This window comes from Sciurus carolinensis, chromosome 10 (genome assembly GCF_902686445.1).
Source record: "Sciurus carolinensis chromosome 10, mSciCar1.2, whole genome shotgun sequence".
Taxonomy (NCBI): Eukaryota; Metazoa; Chordata; class Mammalia; order Rodentia; family Sciuridae; genus Sciurus; species Sciurus carolinensis.
This window is the reverse complement of record NC_062222.1, coordinates 67,712,138-67,734,437: the sequence shown is the minus strand read 5'-3', so window position 1 is coordinate 67,734,437 and position 22,300 is coordinate 67,712,138. Positions and strand designations below refer to the sequence as shown.

The 22,300-nt window shown below is 39.1% G+C and overlaps 1 long non-coding RNA gene across 3 annotated transcripts in view; it reads left to right on the top strand.

Moving 5' to 3' along the window:
* LOC124995010 (uncharacterized) overlaps positions 1-22,300 on the top strand; it is a 72,474-nt gene that overhangs the window by 38,281 nt on the left and 11,893 nt on the right. Inside the window, exons 1-2 of one of the 3 annotated variants that reach the window (XR_007110592.1) lie at positions 19,916-20,415; positions 20,717-20,864. This is a non-coding gene — a long non-coding RNA (uncharacterized LOC124995010). Of the gene's footprint in view, positions 1-19,915; positions 20,421-20,716; positions 20,865-22,300 lie in introns of those variants that run through there. The other 2 variants (XR_007110591.1, XR_007110593.1) reach the window with 2 other exon arrangements.

The following is a 22,300-nucleotide window of genomic DNA, read 5'->3' as shown; positions in this document are numbered from 1 at the left end:
ATTTATGTTTATGTGGTGTTGAGGATTGAACCCAGTGCCTCACACATGCTAGGCAAGCTCTCTACCATGAACCACAATCGCAGCCCCAGGAGGCTGCTTTTAATTAACTCAGACTCTGTGGGGGACATTGTTGAGTGACAAGCAACCAAAATTGCTCAGCCCATGGATGGATAGTTCAGCAAAAACAGGGTCACCAGGCACTCTGTTTCACCCAACTAGAGGCAGGAGATCAGGAATTCATAAAGGAATTTTGCAGCTTGCCCAGCAGTTGCCTACTATGTGTCCAAGAGTGTGCCTGGACCAGTGTGAACGAAGTAGGTGCAAAGAGAATTGTGCCCGGGGCATCCAGTTTCCAGATACCAAGGAGAAAGAGCTTCCTTGTTGCGGGTGTCCCATAAGAGCTATTGGGGAGATTCCAGAAGGGTCACACAGGAGCTTCTGCACTCCAGGGCTGATACAGGGTAGCTCACATCCAAAGCTGCAAATGTAAAACCTGTGGAGGTTTAGATACTACAACACAAAAGTGGAATTTATGGGAGGCACCTGAGACCAGATGTCCAGCAGAGATTGGCATCTCCCCAGCAACAGGGGGCATGGATAAAATGTCGAATACCCACCAAAAGAATGCTAAAAGTCAGCCAAGACTGAATTCCAACTACTAGTACTTCCAATTATAGAACCCGGCACCAGCCCTGCTATGGGACAACACTGTGTTGGCATTCCCTGGTCTATCCTACCCTACCTAAGCTGGGAGACAGGAAACTGAGAGATACTACAACCAGGTTTGACTTCCGGCTACAAAGACTGGCAGTTATGTGAGGAGCACAAAGAGATTGAACTCAACAATCCCCCGCCCTTTACTCAAGGGTTACAGAGCCCCAAAATAAATTCAAAGAATAAAAATCCATCCTTGCCAACAGTTTTGACCACCCCAAAAGAAACAAACCCTTTCTCATTAGGAATTTAAACTTTTTCCATACCCTTCCCATTGTTTACTCTTCTTTTTAAATATAAGTTAAAAATTTTTTTGAAATTTTATGTCACCATATTTTATTGTTTTTTACTTTTTCCATTGAGATTGCACGTGTGTGTGTGTGTGTGTGTGTGTGTGTATGTGTCTGTGTGTGTGTGTATTCTCATTGTGTGGATAGGTTTGAAAGAATAGAGATTTATATAATTTTACTTTCATTTTAATTGCTTTCTTCTTCACTCATTTATGTAGCCTTGGCTTGACTTAGGTAGGTTAAAATTATATGTAGATTTGAATTATTTTGAGATCTTACATTTGTTTGCTGGTACCTTAGTTTTTGTCCCTCTCTTTGCTGCTTCTTCACTCTCTTCCCTAAGAGCCAAGTTTTCCTGTTTCCTCATCCCCACTTTCATTTTTTAATTACTTTTAGTTATTTTTTTGCTCCTTCTCCTTTATAGCTATCATCTGCTACCTATCTACTACCTCTTCTCTGTTCACTTTTTAAATATTTCAGACTTTCTCTTGCCTTCCTACCCTATTTTCTGTTCACTTAGGAAAGTATAATCCCATTATCTGATAAAATTATATAAGTTATGTAATTCCTACCCCATTCATGTTGTCGTGATTATTAATACAATGAACAATGCAGAAGCCACTGCAAATGAGCATTTCACTGACATGTAAACTTATCAAAACCATGGACTGGTGGAGTTGGAAGGGACCTTACAGTTAACCACATGCTGGGCTGGTGTGTGGCTCAGTGGCAGAGTGTTTGCCAAGCATGGAGGCCCTGGGTTTGATCCCAAGTACTGTAAAAACAAAACAATAACCAAAACCTAACCATATATACTTCTCGTTTTGTAAATAAATCCCTACATATTTGAATGACTCAACTGAAATTCCCATATGTAAGGGGTTTTTGTTTGTTTTTACTTTTGAAGGAAAAGAGGTTTATTCAAATCAGAATTTTGAAGACTGAAAGTCCAAATAACATAGTACTAGGCTTAGAGAATTTCACGGTGAATGGTAGAGTAAGAGCCTATGTGGAAGGAAGAAATGACATCTCACAACAGAAGCCAATGAGAGTCTGGGTGGGGCCAGGCTCAGACTTTTATAATAGTCCTCTTTCATTTTCTTTGTTTCTCCATGTTTTTGTTGGTGCATTATAATTCTACATAATGGTGGGATTCATTGTTACATATTAGTACATGCACATGATGTAACAATATAATTTGGCCAATATCATTCTGCAGTATATTTTCCCTTTTCCTCCTCTACTCCCTATCCCTGGTCCCTTTCCTCTACTTTACTGATCTCCCTTCAATTTTCGTGAGATCCCCTCACCCAACCACACAAATCTTTCTTTGTCTTTCTTCTCTCTAGTTTCCACACAAGAGAGTAAACATATGACCTTGACTTCCTGAACTTGACTTATTTTTTAAAACATGATAGTCTCTAGTTCTATCCATTTTTCTGCAAATGACATAATTTCATCTTCTTTATGGCTCAATAAAACTCTAATGTGTTTATATACCACATTTTCTTTATCCATTCATTCATTGATGGACACCTAGACTGATTCCATAGTTTGGATATTATGCATTGAGCTGCCAGAACATGGGCATGCATATATTGCTATAGCATGCCAACTTTAATTCTTTAGGGTAAATGCTGAGGAGTAAATGCTGGGTCATATTATGGTTCCATTCCTACTAATTTTCATTACAATTTATAATCTCGCCAACAATGTCTATTCCTTTTTCTCTACATCCTCTCCAGCATTTATTACTGCTTGTATTCTTTTTTAAAATTAGTTTATTATAGATATACATAATATTGGGGTTCATTTTGATATACTTATACAAGCCTGAAATATAATTTGCTTCCCCTTTTCCTTCCCTTCCTCTTTTCCCTCTTCCCTTTTCACTACTGATCTTTTTTATATTTGTTTATAGATTTTTTTTAATTAGTGCATTGTGAATGGTCATAAAGTTGAAAGTCACTGTGGCATATTCATATATGTACATAGAAGAGTTTGATAAAATTCATCCCACCATTCTTCCATTGTCCTGTTCCTCTTTTCTCCCCTCAGTTTCCTTTCTTTACTGCACTGATCTCTCTCCTATTCTCATGGAATTTCGCCCCTTCTTCCCTTATTTTGGTCTAGTTTCTGCATATGAGAGAAAACATTCAAATCTTTACTTTCTGGGTCTAGCTTATTTCACTTAGCACAATGCTCTCCATTTCTACTCATTGACCAGCAAATATCCGAATTTCATTCTTTGTGGTTGAGTAAAACTCCATTGTGTATTTATACCACATTTTCTTCATCTATTAACCAGTTGACAGATGTTTTAGTCAGCTTTTTTGCTCCTGTGACAAAAAGGACCCAACCAGAACAACTGTAGAGAAGGCAAAGTTTATTTTAGGGCTCAGTTTCAGAGGTCTCAATTCATAGACAGCAGGTTCCATTTCTCAGGACATCATGGCAGAAGAGTGTGGCAGAGGGAAGCAGCTTACCTGGTGATCAGGAAGCAGAGAAAGAAATTCCACTGCATGATACAAAATAAATACCCCAAATCCATGACCCCAATGCCCCACCTCCTCCAGTTACCACTCAATTAATCCCATCAGGGGGTTATTTCACTGATTGGCTTAAGGCTCTCACAACCCAATTAGTTCTTCCCTGAACCTTCTTGCATGGTCTCACACATGAGCTTTTGGGGGACACATCACACCCAAACCATAACAACAGGCATCTAGGCTGGTTCCATAGCTTGGCTGTTGGGAATTGTGCTATTATAAACATGGATGTGACTTCTTCCTTATAGTATACTAATTTTAGTGCTTTTGGATATATACCAAGAATAGGGCTAGCTGGTCATATGGTGGTTCCATTCTTAGTTTTTGGAGGAATCTCCATACTGCTTTTCAGAATGGTTATACTAATTTGTAGTCCTACCAACAATATATGACTGTGCCTTCCCCCCAACATCCTTGGCAACATTTATTATTATTTCTGTTCTTGATAATTGCCATTCTGACTGGAGGGAGATGAAATCTTAGTATAGTTTTGATTCATATTTACCTGATTGCTAGAGATGTTGAAAAAATTTTTATGTATTTGTTGACTGTTCATATTTCTTCTTTTGAGAAGGTCTCTTTAAGTTCTTTTGCCCATTTATTAACTGGGTTTGTGTGTGTTAAACTTTTGAGTTCTTTATATATTATAGATATTATTCTATCTGAGGAGCTGGTGTCAAAGATTTCCCCCCATTCCATATGCTCCCTCCACCAGGGCCTTGTTTCCTTTGCTGTGCAGAAATTTTTTTTTGTTTAGTTTTCATTTGGAAGATCTATCCAGTGGTGACAGTGGTGTGTTAAAATCACCCAGAATTATTGTGTTGTGGTCTATTTGATTCCTGGAATTGAGAAGGATTTGTTGGATGTACATGGATGCGCCATTGTTTTGGGCATAAATATTTTGATTATTATGTCTTGCTGATTTATGCTTCCCTTAAGCAGTATGAAATGTCCTTCTTTACCCTTTCTGACTAACTTTGGCTTGAAGTCCATTTTATCTAAGGATGGAAATCCCTGCTTTTTTACTGAGTCTGTGTGCATGGTAGGTTTTTTTCCCATCCTTTCACCTTTAGTCTGTGGGTATCTCCTTCTATGAGATGGGTCTCTTGCAGGCAGCATATTGTTGGGTCTTTCTTTTTAATCTAGTCTTCCAGTCTATATCTTTTGATTGATGAGTTTAGGCCATTAACATTCAGGGTTATTATTGAGATATGATTTGTATTCCCAGTCATTTGGGCTTATTTTTGGTTTTTAACTTGACTTGGTTTCTCCTTTGATTGGTGTTTTCTTTAAGGTAGTTCCTCCCTTTGCTGACCTACATTATTGTTTTTCATATCCTCCTCATGGGATATTTTGCTGAGAATATTCTATAGCGCAGGTTTTCTATTTGTAAATTCTTTTAACTTTTGTTTATCATGGAAGGACTTTATTTCATCATCAAATCTGAAGGTTAGTTTTGCTGGGTATAGGATTCTTGGTTGGCAGCCATGTGCTTTCAGAGCTTGAAATATGTTGTTCCAGGCCCTTCTAGCTTTTAGGTTCTGGGCTGAGAAATCTGCTGATATCTGTATTGGTTTCCCCCTATATGTAATCTGATGCTTTTCTCTCACAGCCTTCAAAATCCTATCTTTATTTTGAATGTTAGTCATTTTCATTATAATGTACCTTGATGTAGATCTGCTGTAATTTTGTGCATTTGGTGTCTTATAAGCCTCTTGTATTTGATTTTCCATTTAATTCTTCAAGTTTGGGAAATTTTCTGATATTATTTCATTGAATAGGTTGTTCATTCCTTTGGTTTGTTTCTCTGTGCCTTCCTCAATTCTGATAATTCTTAAACTTGGTCTTTTCATGATGTCCTATAGTTCTTGGAGGTTTCGTGCATGATTTCTTACCATCTTCCCTGTTTGGTCGACTTTATTTTTAAGATTAAATATTTTGTCTTCCTTGTCTAAGGTTCTGTCTTTCAAATGATCTAGTCTGTTGGTGATGCTTTCCATTGAGTTTTTTATTTGGTTTATTGTTTTCTTCATTTCAAGAATTTCTATTTGTTTTTGTTTGTTTTGTTTTGTTTTTGTGAATCTCTATCTCTTTGTTGAAATGATCTTTTGCTTCCTGCAGTTGCTCTTTCAACTGCTTATTGGAGTGATCATTCATTGCCTGCATTTGTTCTCTCATCTCATCCTTTGCATCACAATCATTTTAATTATGTATATTCTGAACTCCTTTCTGACATTTTTCTACCATGCTGTCACTGGATTCTATTAATTTAGAATCTAGGTTTGTTTGGAATATTTTCTTCCCTTGTTTTTTCATGTTGTTCACATATCTTCCCCTCTAGCAGTGCAGATCTGGGGTATTGCAGTCCCCCCCCCCCCATAGGCTTATAATGACCCTATAGGTTTCCAGAACCTCTTCTTTAAGGGGGAGATCAATATTAGTAGTACCCAGTACAGACAATATGCAGCCCTAAACCAAATAGCCCCTATTAAGACATTAACAATATTGTCATAGTAAACAGAGAGGATGAGTTCAATTATTATCTACAGTATAACAAATAGATTTGCAATAAGGTCTGCAGTTTCTAATGGAGGACAAAGAGGATGGAGCAGGTGTAGGATGTAACTGTTAATGGGATAAGAAAAGAGTATATAGAAGTTCTAGATCATAGAATGAGTGAAAGTGTAATCAAAAGAAGTTGGTTGTTAGCATGAGAAAAGGGAGAAAGAGACTCTGAGGGAACAGGTAAACAAAAGGAAAAGAGAGAGAAAAGAAGAATTAAAAACAAAATGTTTCAATAAGGAGAAAAAAAAAATCTACACTATAACGGTCACATAGTAGTCAATCCTCCCAGTCTTCAGTAGCCTGATGCATGAGAGCTACCTGACAATGAGCTTCCAGTCTTCAGCAGACATCTCAGGATGGGATTTGCCCCACCTAAAGATGGGAGCTACTGCTTCCAGGATAATCCAAGATGGCCACACTGGTTTCCAAATGTGTTGGCAAATGGGGAGCTGCAGCTCGGGTCATGGGCGTGATTGGGCCAGGGGTCTTGGAGGCAGAGTGTGGTCAGTCTGGTTGAGGGGTCCTGGAGGTGGGGCACAGTCAGTTGTTCCCGGAGTCCTGGCGGTGGGTCGCGGTCAGTTGGGCTGAGGGGTTCTGGAGATGGGGCTTGGTCAGTCTGACCAGGGGTCCTGCAGGTCCTGGCTGTTGTCTCCAAATGGTGACAGTCATGTGTAACCAAACCTGTGGGTACTGTGACAGTGAACTTCCAGGCAACAGCAGGGAGCTGACAATCCACTGGTGGTCTACGGTCAGTCTGCAGGCTACCAGTGAATGATCAGCAGGTGGATCTTGGGTGGTTGGTGATAAGTAGGTAAAAAGCAGGTGATGGGCAGGCAAACAGTCAAATGGCAGATGATAGGCACCAGTCAGTGTGCAATCTGCACTCAAAAAGTAGTCAATATGCTGGCAGACTGTGGGTGATCACAGTGGACAAATGCGGTAAACAGCAGGGGATTGATAAGCAGCAAAGACTGCCTCACAGAGAAACAGATATCCTCCGCTTGAAACCCAAGTTATGTAGCAACAATGAACCCAGCCTCCCTCTAGTCCACCATCCTAAGTCTTCCAGAAACTGTTTAATATGATATTATCCCACCTATTGACTCTTGGTTTTATTTCTTGGGCTTTAGGAGTCTTGTTAAGGAATTTCATGACTATGCCAATGTTTGAATGTTGAACCTACATTTTTTTCTAACAGTTGCAGAATTTCTGGTCATATTTCTAGGTCTTTGATTCACTTTGAGTTGGCTTTTGTGCAGGGTGAAAGAAAGGGATCACGTTTTATTCTTCTACATATGGATATCCAATTTTCCCTGCACTATTTGTTTAAAATACTGTCTTTTCTCCAACATATATTTTTGGCAACTTTGTCACGTATCAGATTACTGTATCTATTTGTGTTAGTCTTTGTGTCTTCTAATCTATTCCATTAGTATTCATGTCTGATTTGGTAGCAGTACCATGCTGTTTTTGTTATTATAGCTCTATTGTGTAATTTGAGATCCTGTATTATGATGCCTCTGGTGTCACTCTTCTTGCTCATGATTGCTTTGGCTATTCTGGGTCTCTTATTCTTCCAAATGAATTTTAGGACTCCTCCCCACCACCACCACCAAGTTCTGGGTAGAATGTCATTGGTATTTTGAGGGGGACTGCATTGAAATTGTATCATGTGTTTGGTAGTAGGTCCATTTTGACAATATTAATTCTGCCTCTCCATGAACATGGGAGGTGTTTCCCTCTGCAAAGATCTTCTTCAATTTCTTTCTTCAGTGGTCTATAGTTTTTATTGTAGAGGCCTTTCACTCCCTTGGTTAGATTTATTCCTAAGTATTTTTTGATTTTTGTTTTTTAGGTTATTGCAAATGGGATAGTTTTTCTAACTTCTTTTTTAGCAGATTCATCATTGGCGTAGAGGAAACAATTGATTTAAATATTCTGATCTTGCATCCTGCTACTTTACTAAATTTGTTTATCAGCTCTAAAAGTTTTTTACTGGAGTTTTTTGGGTCTTCTGAATCAAGTCTTTCTGATCAATTCATCAGTAAACAGATTATTTGACTATATGCAAGGTTTTATGGAGCACTGGAGGCACAGCTTGGCTTTGAGGATAAACAGAAATATTAGGACAGATGAATTCACCTAGGACAGGAGTATAAACTGAGACAATCAATTTTATGATGATAGTAGGCATTTATTTACTAGCTTATGAAAAAGAGAATTAGGCATCAAAGAGAAGAAAGAACTTTGAACCCTAGAAATAAGGCTTTAAAAATAGAAATTCACTGCAAAGACAGTTTGTTGTTTTAAAAAGAAACAATAACAAACAAATCTCATGATGCTTGGGGAACTGCATTGTGTTCAGAGGATAAAGGCTGACTTTGAACATTTACCTCAAGACATTGCTTGTCTTCTTTTAATTTATGATTTATGTACATTTTATATATCCCTTTAAACTAACCTCGTACATGCATTTATTTAACAATGAATTTAGACTTGGATTTAGCTCAGAGATGGTATTTGTCTAGTATGTATGAGGCCCTGGGTTTGGTTTTTAATACCTTAAAACAAAAACAAAAATAAACAGACAAATGAAAAGGAAAAATAATTTACTGAGCACATATTACAAGACCAGACACTGGGCTTAAAAAGTAATTCGTACTCTCATAAGGGAAACACATAAGAAAGCAGTTATAAAATTATGGACCAAATACTAACATTTTATAAGTTAGTATACTAAAAGTACAATAATAATACCCATGAAACCAAGTGTTGTTTCTATGAAAAAATGAACAAAATTGACAAAACTATACCTGAGTAATGAAAATTGGAGAATACTGAAATTCCTAAAATCAGAAATGAAAGTGGGAACACTACTATCAATTTTATAGAAATAAAAATGATTATTGGAGAATACTAGGAAAAATTATCTATCAACCATTTAGATAATCTGGATAAAATAAATAATTTAGTAGAAACAATCTCTGAAAACTGACTCATGAAGAAACAGAAAATCTGAATATATATATAACCAGTAAAGGGATTGAATCAGTAATCACAAACCTATTAAAACAAAGAAACAACTAAGTACAAAAAGGCTCCAGAGGTGAATTTTACCTTTTTTGTTTTCTTCTTGGAACTGGGGATTGAACCTAGGGTTGCTCTACCGCTTTTTGTTTTTTGAGCCAGTCTTCCCAAATTGCTGAGACTGGCCTTGAACTTGCAATCTTCCTGCCTCAGTCTTTCCATTTGCTGGAAGTACAGGCATGCACCACTGCACCTGGTTAATTCTACCAAATATTTAAAGACCTAATGCCAATCTTTCTCAAACTGTTCCCAAAAATTGAAGAGGAGGCATATTTCTTAACTTATTCTATGATGTCAGCATCACCTTGACACCAAAGCCAGATCGAGAGACTATGAGAAAGAAAACTACAGAGTAGACCATTATCATTTTAAATATTGATGCAAAAACCCTTCACTGCTAGCAAACCAAATTCAGCAACATATTTAAAGGATTATACCCTATAGCCAAGTAGAATTTAACTGTGGAATGTGAGGATGTTTCAACATACAAAAACTAATTAATATGATACACCATGTTAAAAGGAATGAATGTAAAAACCTATAGGATAATCTCAGCTGATGTATAAGAAAAATGAAATAGACAGGAAATAGAAGGAAACTGCCTCAGCCTGATGGAGACTGTATATGAAAAACCCAAAACAAACATCATACTCAATGTTGAAAACTAAAAACCTTACCCTAAGATTTTAGGAAGGAAACAAAGATGCCTGCCTTTGCCACTTGTCATTCAACATTGTATTAGAAGTTGTAGCCAAAGAGCTGGGTGTGGTGGTTCATGCTGATAATCCCAGTGACCTGGGTCCCTGAGGCAGGAGCATCACAAGTTTAAGGCCGGCCTCAGCAAGTTAGCAATGCCCTAAGCAATGTTGTGAGTCCCTGTCTCAAAATAAAAATAGAAAAGGTTGGGGATGTAAATTAGTGGTAAAGTGCCCCTGGGTTCAGTCCCCAGTACAAATAAAAAAATCAAATAAAATTCTAGTCAAAGAAATCAAAGAAAAGGCATTCAAATTGGAAAGGAATAAGCAAATTTATCTCTGTTCACAAATGTTGTGGTCTTATATGTAGAAAACCCTAAAATGTTAGAGCTAATAAAATATTTAGTAAAGTAGTAAGGTGTACTACCAACACCAATATCAGTTGCATTTCTATATTTTAGCAATGAACAATTAATTTGAAAAGGAAATTAAGAAAACAATTCTATTTACAGTAGTATAAAAAAGAATAATATACTTAGAAATAAATTTAACCATGGAGGTGAAAATTTTGTACATTGAAGACTATAAGCACTACTGAAATAAATGAAGACATAAAGTAATAGGAAGATATCCTGTGTTCATGGACTAAAAGGTTTAATATTGTTAAGATGACAATACTGCTCAAAGTAATTTGCAAATTCAATGCAATCCCTATTAAAAAATCCCAATGATGTGGACTTTCTTATTTGTTTTTGGCAAAAATACAAAAACTCACCCTAAAATTTATGTAAATCTCAAGGGACCCTTGAAAAAAAATAAAATGGGAGGTCTCACACTTTTTGATTTCAAAATTTATTACAAACTACCATAATTAAAATAGTGTAGCACTTGGCATAAAAGACAGACTTTTAGATAAATAAAATAGAGAGCTCAGAAAGAAATCTTGTGTATATGGGCAATTGATTTTCAACAAGAATGTCAAGACTGTTCAATGGGGAAAGGATCGTCTTTTCAACTCACAGTTCTGGGAAAATAGGATGTCTACAGCAAAAGAACAAATTTGGTACCTTAGGTTATACTGTATTAAAAAAAATAACTTAGAATGAATCAAAGACCCAAACATAAGAGTTAACCCATAAAACTCTTAGAAGGAAACATAATAGAATATTATGATGACATTGAATTTGGCAATGACTTCTTGACCATAACATGTTGCTTGTTTTACAAAATGATTTTCATCACTTGCCTTTGACCATTAAATACCAACAGTAACCCCAAGGATTGTGATCAACAAAATACTACTAGACATTTCCAAACTTACTGTGTATGGAGAATGGACTAGTCCTAGCTGAAACCACTACAAGACTGAAAACTTCTTTGTGCATTTTTTATTACTTGGACTTTTGAGTTGAAAATTTGAAAAACATTAAAAATTATGAGACAATCAGGGCAATTTAAATAGTGACTGGATATTTGATGATGTTAAGAAGTTATCAGGCTTAGGGTATAGCTCAGCAGTAAAGAACTTGCCTAGGCAAACTATGGGTTCAATTTCTACCATAACCAAAAAAATAAAAAAAACAAAACAACAACAACAACAAAAAAACATCTGTTGCGTAGGTGTAGCACTAGTACTGCAGATTTGCTTGAAAGATACAAGAATATCTAAGGGCATTTTTGTGAAAGTCAAATGAAGTCTAGAGAGAAAAAGAAATCAACACAAAACCTAAAGATTTTTAAACACTCCCTGGCAAGTAGCAGGTACTCAACAAAACTTAGGGGTTATTCTTGGTAACGGGTGAAGCCTGAGATACCTATATGTTTTCTGCATATACATTATTTTAGCTTTTTTCAACCCTGTAACATAGGTATGATCACCTAATCTGAGGTAAGAAATGTTCAGTACTAAAACTGTCAGAGATGAAATGAAACGTGTACATCTAGATTACCTTATGGCTTTGCACCCACAGAATAAATAATGTATATTTCTTGTTCTAATATTAGAGATAATAGAGGGAAGACTGAAGTGTAGTGCTGGGTGAAAACATAAACTTTAGTTTTGCTGATATCATCTCTTATAATACTAAGCATGACAAGTAGAAATGAAAAACTTCTGACATTGTATGATGAGTGAGTCATGAGTATCATTTAAAACTCATTACTCTTTAATTTGAGTTGCCCCACAAATAAACACTTACCTCTACACATCATAAAAGGTTTATAGTAGTCAGGAATGTCTATCTGTCATAAGACTCTCCTCCATTGTTATGACATGGCAAATTCAGGGGAGCATGGCTAGGCAAGGATAGTAAGGCTCCTGAATGACACAAGTTAAAGTCCCTGTTATTATTTAATCAAATATTTATCAAGTATCTATGTGTTCAAGACATTGAGCTAGGTAATATATAGGAAATACTTTGAGGTATAAGACATGCTTTCTACCTTCATAATTTTTACCTATGACACTGCAAGGTTTTCTGAAATCAGCTCTAGTTAGCTTCTTTGTCTCTGATCTGTAACATTCTGTTAGTCATTAGGTACAGTAAATTCTTTCTTTGCAATTTTTCTTTCATGCATTATTCCTCATTTTTTTCCAGTATTGCTCTAGTTTGATCTTTATGATTTTCCTTTCCAGACTGATATCTACCTCCCCACATGCCCCTTCATTATAAACATGAACAGATTTACCTTAATGAAAAATTGCTTTACAATGTCAACTTCCTACACTACATGAAACTTCCAATGGTTCCTCACTCTTAAGGCCTTCACAATTTTCTCTCATATTTCCATTCATCTGTTGCAAAGAATATAATGTTTGAGATGCTCCTTCAAGGATAGGGTCCACACCAAATGTTATATGGATCTTCTGCAACAGAACCTATTAAATCACCTTGTTTTAATCTAGCATTTTCCCCATTTTCCTTTTTCTTCTAATCCCTATTCTAGTTTGAAGGAAAGACCAATTTCTCCCTCATTTGTTTATTCACCATATAGTGTAGAGCATCTACAACATGCCCGGCACAGGATCACAAAATGAATAACTCATAAGGCAAAATGATAAGTGGCTGAGTGTTTGGGAGTTGAAAATGAGAAATGCACCAGTGATCTGGAAAGACCTTGTCAGTTTCCACTACATGCATAATAATACTAAAAGGTAAGAATGGGTACTATGAATTCATGAACAACAGCAGAACTATAAGGTCATATTAGAAACCTTAAAAAAATTAGCAAGTTATTTACGAAAAACCTGCCCAGCCCCCCAAATATATTATATAACATGAATTTATTATTTTAACTAGGTATCAATATACTATTCAGTGGCATTAAATACATTCACAATGTTTTGTAACCATTACCATTACCTACATCTCAAATTTCATCCCTAACCATCCAGGAATTTTTAAACTGAGTACACGGACCTCAGATGATTCCTTCAGTCTCCAGTGTTCGTCACCTTCAAACCCAGTATACTTAGTGATATTCTCCATGGAGCCCTCATCACACTGGTCTTAGCATTTTCATTGTGATTTATCCATTTAAACTGTCTCCATTTTCCTGTGTGTTATTTCTCTTCCTTCGCTAATGATGAGACCTAATGTGTTAGAGTTCTCAGGAAAATGTTGTACAATGGGTGATCCCAGGACATCTGCTTGTAGGGAGAAATGGGACAATGGTTTATTTGTTCACTGTCTTCTCCAATCCTGATTCTCTTGTTCTTTTTGTTTACTTTGTGTTTTTTTTTTTTTTTTGGTTTCCAAGTTAATCGGGCAAGGAGTGGGGGATGATGTCGGGTTTTGGACCCCCATTTATGCCACTCTAATGGATAATGGTTATTTGGCCATTAGAATTTCTTCCCAATCAAACAATTTGGGGGAATATGGAAAAACTGGAAACAATGCAAGAACACATCCACAGTAGGTGGATAAATAGCAGTGTATTCGTACTATGGAATCCTACACAGAGGTTAAAGCAAATAAGCTTCTACTACATGAAAAATAAGTGAATGAATCTCATATATATTGGACAAGAAGAACCAGGCTCGAAAGAGTAACAACTTCATTTATATTCAGTTTTAAAACAGGCAAAACTTATGTATAATGAAAGAAATAAGAATTCTGGTAACCTTCAGAAGGGTTAAGGACTAGGATGGAGTGTGAGAGTAGATTCTGGAGTATTGTTTTTATGCTTTTAAAAAATCGGAATGCTGGATATACAGGGGTGTTCATTTTGTAAATATGCATCAAGCCAACTGCTTAGATTTTCTGTACTTTTTTTTCTTTTAGTGCTGGGTATGAACCCAGAGCCTGACCCATGCTAAGCATGTGCTCCACCACTCAGCCACACACCCAGGCCTGTCCTTTTTTCTATATGCACATCATACTTCAATAAAAAGCTTAAAGAAAAGGTCTTTATAGACATTGAACTCTCAACATTTAACCTTTTAGTTTATTATGAAGAAACAAAAATATTACATCTCCTACTGTACTATCTGACTCCCAGGTTAATTATTAACATCCAATGAGAGACTCCACTGTACTCCATTTTATTGGACTTTACCACCTGTGAACTTTATAACCAAATGAATTATCTCAAAATTGAGCTCATCTGCAGTGTAAAGTATATTAAATGACCCTATGTGATATGGTTCCAGCATCTAGGCTCTTCCACAACCCCCCACCACACACCCTGCCATTAATCTCTATTAATCATACATCACCTTCTGTTCACTTTCTAGATCTATTAAAAAAAAACAAAACTTTGACACATGATTTTTGGCATTTCTCTTCTCAGAGATCATATCTATCTTGGCAACTTCTGTGCTTATTTTGAGACTCAATCCCTCACCCTAGCATGTGTGCTCCTTGATCTTCTCAACGTCACCCACAGGGTAGGCAGAATTCTAGAGATAATCTCTCCCATAGCCCCAAAGATTCCAGTTCATATTCTGGTGATTTCATCAAACACCAATGTAGGGACTGAACTAAGGGATTTATTTTTCCTTAGCAATGGAGCCTTGCTATGGTGTACAGGCTGACCTCAAACTTCTGGTATTAAATGAGCCTCTTATCTGGGTCTCCTAGACAGCTGGTACTATCTAGTGGGTTGTACCAATGTGCCTGACTTGATTTGAGGAATTTTATAGTTGTAACTAAAATCCCAAATTGGTTGACTTTAAAATGGTGAGATTGTAAAGGGGTCCTGATTTGATCACATTTGCCCTTTAAAAGGCAGAAGGGAAAGTCAAAGAGATTCAAAGTTTGAGGACTTTTATCTGTTTTGAAGATGGAGAGGTTACATAGAAAGAAATGCAGGCAGTGTGGAGGAGCTGAGGGGACCCAGTTGACATAAGGACACAGGAACCTCAGTCCTAAGGTCAAAGAGAACAGAGTTCTACCAACTCTTGGACTGTTTTTGGAAGCCTCCAGCTAAGAGTCCAGCTGACTGATGCTTTGATTCGAACTAGAGTACCCTGAGCAGAGTCTAATCTAACCTAAACTCCTGACCTCCAGATCTAGGAGATAGTAGGTATTGTTTTAAGATACTAAGTTAGTGGTAATCTAATATTTGGCAATAGAAAACAAACACACCACCCTTCCACTTCCTACTCCTCACTCTCAGGTTCAGATAATGTGAACTCATCAAAACTTGGAATGCCCCAATGCCAAAATCTGACTCAGCGACCTCATTCTCCTGCTTCAGCTCCTCCAGGCTCCAAGAGACCCCCTCAGCACGTGCCCTTTCTACCTGTGCATAGGGGAAGCCCCCAATGACTCCTTTCTGACTCGGCTGTGTCTCAAGTGTCCTCAGTTTGAAATAATCTTCCTACCAACTCAGTAATTCCCAGTGGGTCCCTGCATTTGCATCCTCTTCCACTTCAGGGCCTGTGGTAGGCAGAATAAAGGCCTCCCAAAGATGTCCTTGTCTTAATCCCCAGAATGTGAATATGGTAGGTTACATGCAAAGGGGAATTAAAATTACAGGTACAATGAAAGATGCTAATAAGATAACTTTAAAAAGAGTCATTAGAACGGAAGGAGGTCAGCAGAAAAAGAATTAGAGAAATATGTAATGACAGAAATAGGATCAAAGATACTAGGTTGCTGGCTTGGAAGATGGAGGAATGAATTAATGAGCTAAGGAATGCAGCTTAAAAATGTTCTAGAAAGAAACAGATATGTTGACATCATTATTGTAGCCCAGTAGATAGATCTAGGCCAGACTTCTGACCTATAGGTAAATTAAATAATAAGTTTATGTTGTTTTAGATATAAGTTTGTATTCTGTTGTGGAAACTACAGAAAACAAACATAGGTCAATTCCAGGATTATTTTCGCTAATCCACTTACCATTCACACCTTTGCATTGGGAAACAAACCGTGTTTTTCATCTACTCTTACAGCACAATTGACACAGACTTCTGTGATATCAAAAATGTGAGGGCTGGGGGATAGCTCAGTCGGTAGAGTGCTTGTGTTGCAAGCACAAGTCCCTGAGTTCAATCCCCAGCACTGCAAAAAAAAAAAAAAAAAAAAAAAAAAGTGTGAGTATTCTTTCCACCATCAAGCAAGCAATCAGTTCTGCAGCAGACTCCAGCTGGGCACCCTCTAATCTAATTCAATTCTGACACTATCCTGTAGAGACAGTGCCATTCAATACCCACAGGTTGAGGGTCCCTCCTCTTAGAGGTTCCACCATCTCCTAACAGTGTCAAGCTGAGAACTAGGGCTTTTAACACATGGGGCACATTCCAAATCCAAATGATGACACTAAGGGACCTGATTCTGTCTCCTTTTACTTTTGAATAGCTTATCCTCTTGGCATGTGTGGAAAGTCATCCACGTTTAGCAGAATCAGGCTTGGCTGATACAGAAGTCTGACTCCCAGGAACTGGCAGTCATGAGAGACTGTTTCAGATAGCCTGGGGCAGGTGACCCTGTGCAGGTGGCTACTCACCTGAGGGAATGCTAATTCTCTAAGCAAATGGCTTCCCTAGCTCCACACCATCCTGTTCCTCACACCATCCTGGTCCCTCTTCATCTGTGTGGCTATAAATAAAGGTAAAGGTGGGCTCCTCCACATTGTTTTAGAGGCCAGACTTGGCATGGCTCAGTCTGCCACACCCCCTTCCATTTGAAAAGATTATTGGCTCTTGTGTTTATTTGATTAGATAAGTTTCTTGGTGATTAATCAATAGCTGGCACTGTCCTCAGGCAGAAACTCTTTCCCTCATCCATGTGGGATGTGGCAGGAGAACCCCCCACAGGCATGCACACATATTCTGGCTTAATTTCAAACCAAATAAATATTTCTCTGAACCCCAACATAGCTTCTATCTATACTTTTTTTTCTCTCACGTTTCTTTAATCTGGGAGGAGTTGTGTTCTTGGTGTTTTCATTCCTTAACTTACTCCTCACTGCTTGATCCAATATAGAAAATCAAATTTATCAGGGATCCCAGATAGCTATGAGCATAACTATGGGGAAATCGCTTTACATATAGTCTCTCTTCCATTATTTAATTTTCTTTAAGTTGGAGTGGTACAAATATAAATATACTTGGACCCAATATCAATGTTAACCCAAATGTACCCCACACCTGTGAAGAGCCCTGTCTGAAAATTGAACTTGACATGGAAAAATTGACCTTTGGAAATTTACCATAGGTCTTTCCTACTGATGCCAGGCCTTCAGCAGGTATTCTAGTACTGGACTTTGTAAACATGGGGCAGTTACACTTTTCAGATAACACTTAAGAGAGGTCACATACTGAAGGGCAGAGGGCCTGACGGGAGGGGGGGGGTTTACGGGGGGGGGGGTTTACAAATTGTTTTATCATGGTCTTGTGCAAACTGATCCCCTTGGACTGGGAAATTCATCTGTAAAATGAAGAAGATCCTGATAGTGTCCTCCTTCCCTAAAATCCTGTGACCTAAGATGCCAATACACTCAAAGTGAAATCAGGGCATTGGAAAACAGTGTAAAATAAAGTGCTAACAAATAAGCAAAAACGACTCATTTCTTTAGATTGCGATGTGTTTATGAAACACAGGCTTTAATATGAATTCATCAAAATCAAATGTATATACATATGTATGTATAACGTGTGTGTGTGTGTGTGTGTACACACACACACATATATAACAAGGAAGATGAAACTGAGGACCTTGTGTGTACTAGGCAAGTACTCTACCACTGAGCAACACTTCTGACCTATGTTGAAAAACATTCCATGGCACTTCTGATCAACTTGATTAAGTATTAGGGCGATGTTAGGAAATAACACAGCTTTAGTTAGCAAATAAACTATTGATATGAAAGAATTACTAAAATGAAATTTTATTGGCACATATTAATTATACAGTGCTATCAATGTAGCATATTTGTACATGCATACAACATAATTTTATCAGCAGTTTCACTCCCTAATCCCTCCCCCATCTTTCCCTCCTCTCTCCCACTTATTCCCTTGCTTTACCCCAGTGACCTCCCTTCTATTTTCATTACATTTCCCCTTTTACCCCCTCTAGCTTCCACATGCCAGAGAAAAAACATGGCCCTTGTCTTTCTGAGTCTGGCTTGTTCAGTTTAATGTGAGGCTCTCTAGATCTATCCATTTTCCTGCAAATGGCATAATTTCATTCTTTCTTTATGGCAGAATAAAACTCCATTGTGCATATATACATATATACCATAGTTTCTTTATCCATTCATCTGCTGATGGACACAGCCTGATTCCCTAACTTGGCTATTGTGACTTGTACTGGTGGCAAGCATGGGTGTGTTTGGGTGTACCATGTTTTTGCTTTTTAAATTCATTAATTTACGGTGCTGGAAATTGAACCCAGGGCCCAAGTGCTCTATCACTGAGTTACAAACCCAGTAAGCTTTATTTACTAAATTAAATAGAATATCCTATTTAATTTATCCTATTTTTGAAAATGTGCTTTTTCTCAATTTCATGTGTTTCTCGGTTTTTTGTTTTTCTTCCGTCTCAGTACTGGGGATTAAACCTGGGGCACTTTACCACTGAGCTACATCCTCAGCTTTTTATTTTTTGAGGCAGGGTCTCCCAAAAGTGCCAAGGCTGGCCTTGAAATTGTGATCCTGCCTCAGGCTCCCGAGTCATTGGGACTATGGAAGTAACCATGTCTTTTCTGAGATATTCAACCATCCCTATTCTATCCTTTTGCACGTCTGTGGAACACAAATCCTGTCTCGCATATGAGAATCTTCAGATGATGCTTGATGGATAAAGTCCAGAAACAAGAACTCGGAAATTAGATTCTGTAGGAGGCTCATTTCTCTCAGCACAAGGCCACTCACGCCCACCTCCATGAACCCCGGGAAGCTCCGAACGAAGCCAACACTGGTCATAACTAAAACCATTCCTCCAACAAAATACATTCTTGACTTCGCGGGGTCTTGGAAGCGCATGAAGGAAAAGGGCAGGAGGCCCTGCGGGTTTTGAGCTGGAGCTCGCGGAAGCGAGTCTGATGTTCCGCGGATCCTTCGCGCACTCTTGGGTTGGGTTCGCCAGGTACATGCTCCACCTCCGCGCTGGCTCGCAGCTCGACGCCCGCCCACCCACCGCTGCGGCCGCCAGGGCCCCTTCACCAGCAGAATTCCACGCCGCATCGCGGGAACAGCTCTTCAGGAGTTTTTTAAATCCACAGAATGGTTCAAAAGAATTCAGCCAAATGTTTGGTCGCATCTGGGTCTATACTTTGAAGTCCTCTTCAACGTTTGAAACATGACACCACCACACCACCAAGTTTCTATCCAGGCCTCCTGGCTGAAACTTCCTGTGTTGGGCCAAGAAGAAACAATAATTCCCGGGGTCAACTTAGAAAATCTGAAATTATGATTTTATTTTATTTTTTTCCCTACAAATGTAAAGGTCAAACACCTCCCTGCAGTCACTAGATTCCGGGGCTAGATGTGGGGACCTGATAGCCGTTTTCCAGAACCCGCACACTCCCCACCGTTTCCACAGCCCGGAATATGGCAGAGAAGTACTTGGAGCAGTGTGGAGACTACTGACACCGTTCGTAGTGACACTTCCCTCCTGTCCCCTCTCCCTTTCCTTTCCTGACTCTACTGGTCTTAGGACGCCACCATCCTATCTCCCTGAAGCTCACTGCCCAGAAACGGCCCACTGCCCTTGGGGTGGCTTCAGAAGTGAGGGGAAGAACCTCGGCGCACGCCGGGGCTCAGGGGTGGCAGGGGCAGCAGCTGCCCTTCTCAGTCGGTCCGTCCGGGGCAGAGGAGGTGGCCGTCGGCCAGGAAGCGCCCGCCCATTCCAGAGCGAATCGCTTTTGTCCGTTTCGAAAAAGCCCCGGAGGCGGGAGTTTTTGGTTCGCCCCAGTGTGCTCCAGCACAATCTTCTCCCAGGAGCCCAGTCAGGCCCCCGAGCGCTTATCGCGGCTTTGCAGGCGGCGCCATGTCTCCTGCCCCGCGCCCCGACTCCGGGAGAGCGGCTCGCGAGGGCGAGGCGGCAGCGGGCACCCTGGCCCGGTAGCGTGAGTCTCGAGTGGCAAAGCCGCGGCGAGTGCCCGGCCCCAGGGCGGCGGGCGCGGTGGGGCTGTCCCAGTCTCAGGAAGGCTCTGCCCTGGCAGCGGGCGGTGTCCTGAGTCCGCACAGACCGGGTCCCCAGAGCGCGGGAGGGAAGGGGAGGCCTCAGCCCTCCGCGGAGGTGGGGAGGGGCCGGAGGCGGGAGGCGGGGAAAGGAGCCCAGGGTATTTGGGGAAAGCGCTTCAGGATTTCGACAGCTGCACACATGCTGGACGTCATTGTTGACTGGAAGTTGCTGCTTCAGGGCAAGTTTAGAAGGTCCAGCTGACTCATCCCAGCGCTGGTGTCCGTGAGTGTGAATTCTGACTCTGAGCGCAGGCGTCCTGAGACTGGAACACTTGGTCACCTGAACTGCTGTTGAGCCCCGCGAGTAAATTTGTGTGGCAGTAAAGGTGAGTGGTTATTTGTGAGCCCAGTTTGTTAGAAAATAGCACACTGCTCAAGTGAGATGATTTTTGTAGTTGCAGTTAGTTTTCTTTGAAAGCGAATATGAAATACAAACGGTCGATTCAGAGAGGCTTTTCCGAAAATGAGGTGGTGGTACAACTGATTCTGGCTCTGCAAGTGTGTTATGGTCTGGTCGGGTAGGTTAAGGCAAAACTTGCCTGTCTCCAAATGTGTGAAGATAAGAGTTGATATTAGATGGATAGAAACTTACCGTGGGAGTTACTACAAGTGAAGGAGAAATTTGTTAACATCAGTATTTTAAAGGTGTTGTTCGATATATTTTTCTTATTCCTAAAACGTAAAGTAATTTTAGGTACTTTGCTGAAATACTTATTGAATTCCCCTTTGTAATTTTTCTGTGGACAGTTGAGTATTATTATTATTATTATTATTTTTTTTTTTTAAAGAGATAGGGTATCTCTCTGTTTCCCAGGCTGGCCCAGAACTTGCAATGAGCTCAAATGATTTTCCTGCTTCAGCTTTGAGTAGCTGGGGCTATAGGCCTGTACCGCAACACCTGGCTTTTGAGGATTTTTTTTGTTTTGTTTTGTTTTTTGTTTTGTTTTTTAATTTTTTTTTAGTTTAGATGGACACAATGTTTATTTTATTTAATTTATTTATTTATATGTAGTGCTGAGGATTGAACCTAGTGCCTTATACATGCTAGGCAAGTGCTCTACCACTGAACCATAACCCCAACCCTGGCTCTTGAGTTTTAATAATTAACTTTAAAAAGTTAACCAGCTTATTATAATATTTAATAAAAATAACACTGAAAAAGCTCAAGTAATACAGACAAATATAAGATCAAACAAGTTGAACTGTAAATCTGTCAGTTAAACACACACACACACACCCACCCACCCACATACACACACACACCCATATGTATTTCCCCAGTACTGGAAATGAACCCAGGGCCTTGCGCATACTAGGCTACACTGAACTACATCACCAGTCCCCCAAATAACATACTTGCAATGTTGCCTCATTTAATTTTCTTGCCTAATAATATAAATGTAAAAGCTAATTCCTCTGTCAAAAACATACAGATTTATATTAACCAAAGAATTTGTTCAGGCCCTGAGCGTTACACAGGACTTTCCTTAGAAAACACATTCTTTTGCATCAAGATGTGTTGAAATACACCTGCATGCAAAATTTTTTAGTGTATTTATTGTCACTTTAACATTCATGAAACATGTGAGGTGAGCACAGGGATAATAAATGGAAAATGAAATACAGCCCAGTGAGAAAAGCTGCCATGAGGAAGCGTATTACAGTGGACATGGGCTGACCCAAGGGTCCTCTACATTTAATAAAGTTGCATCCCGGAGGCCATAATAAAAAGCGAATGATCTGTCTCGTAGTTCAGTGACAA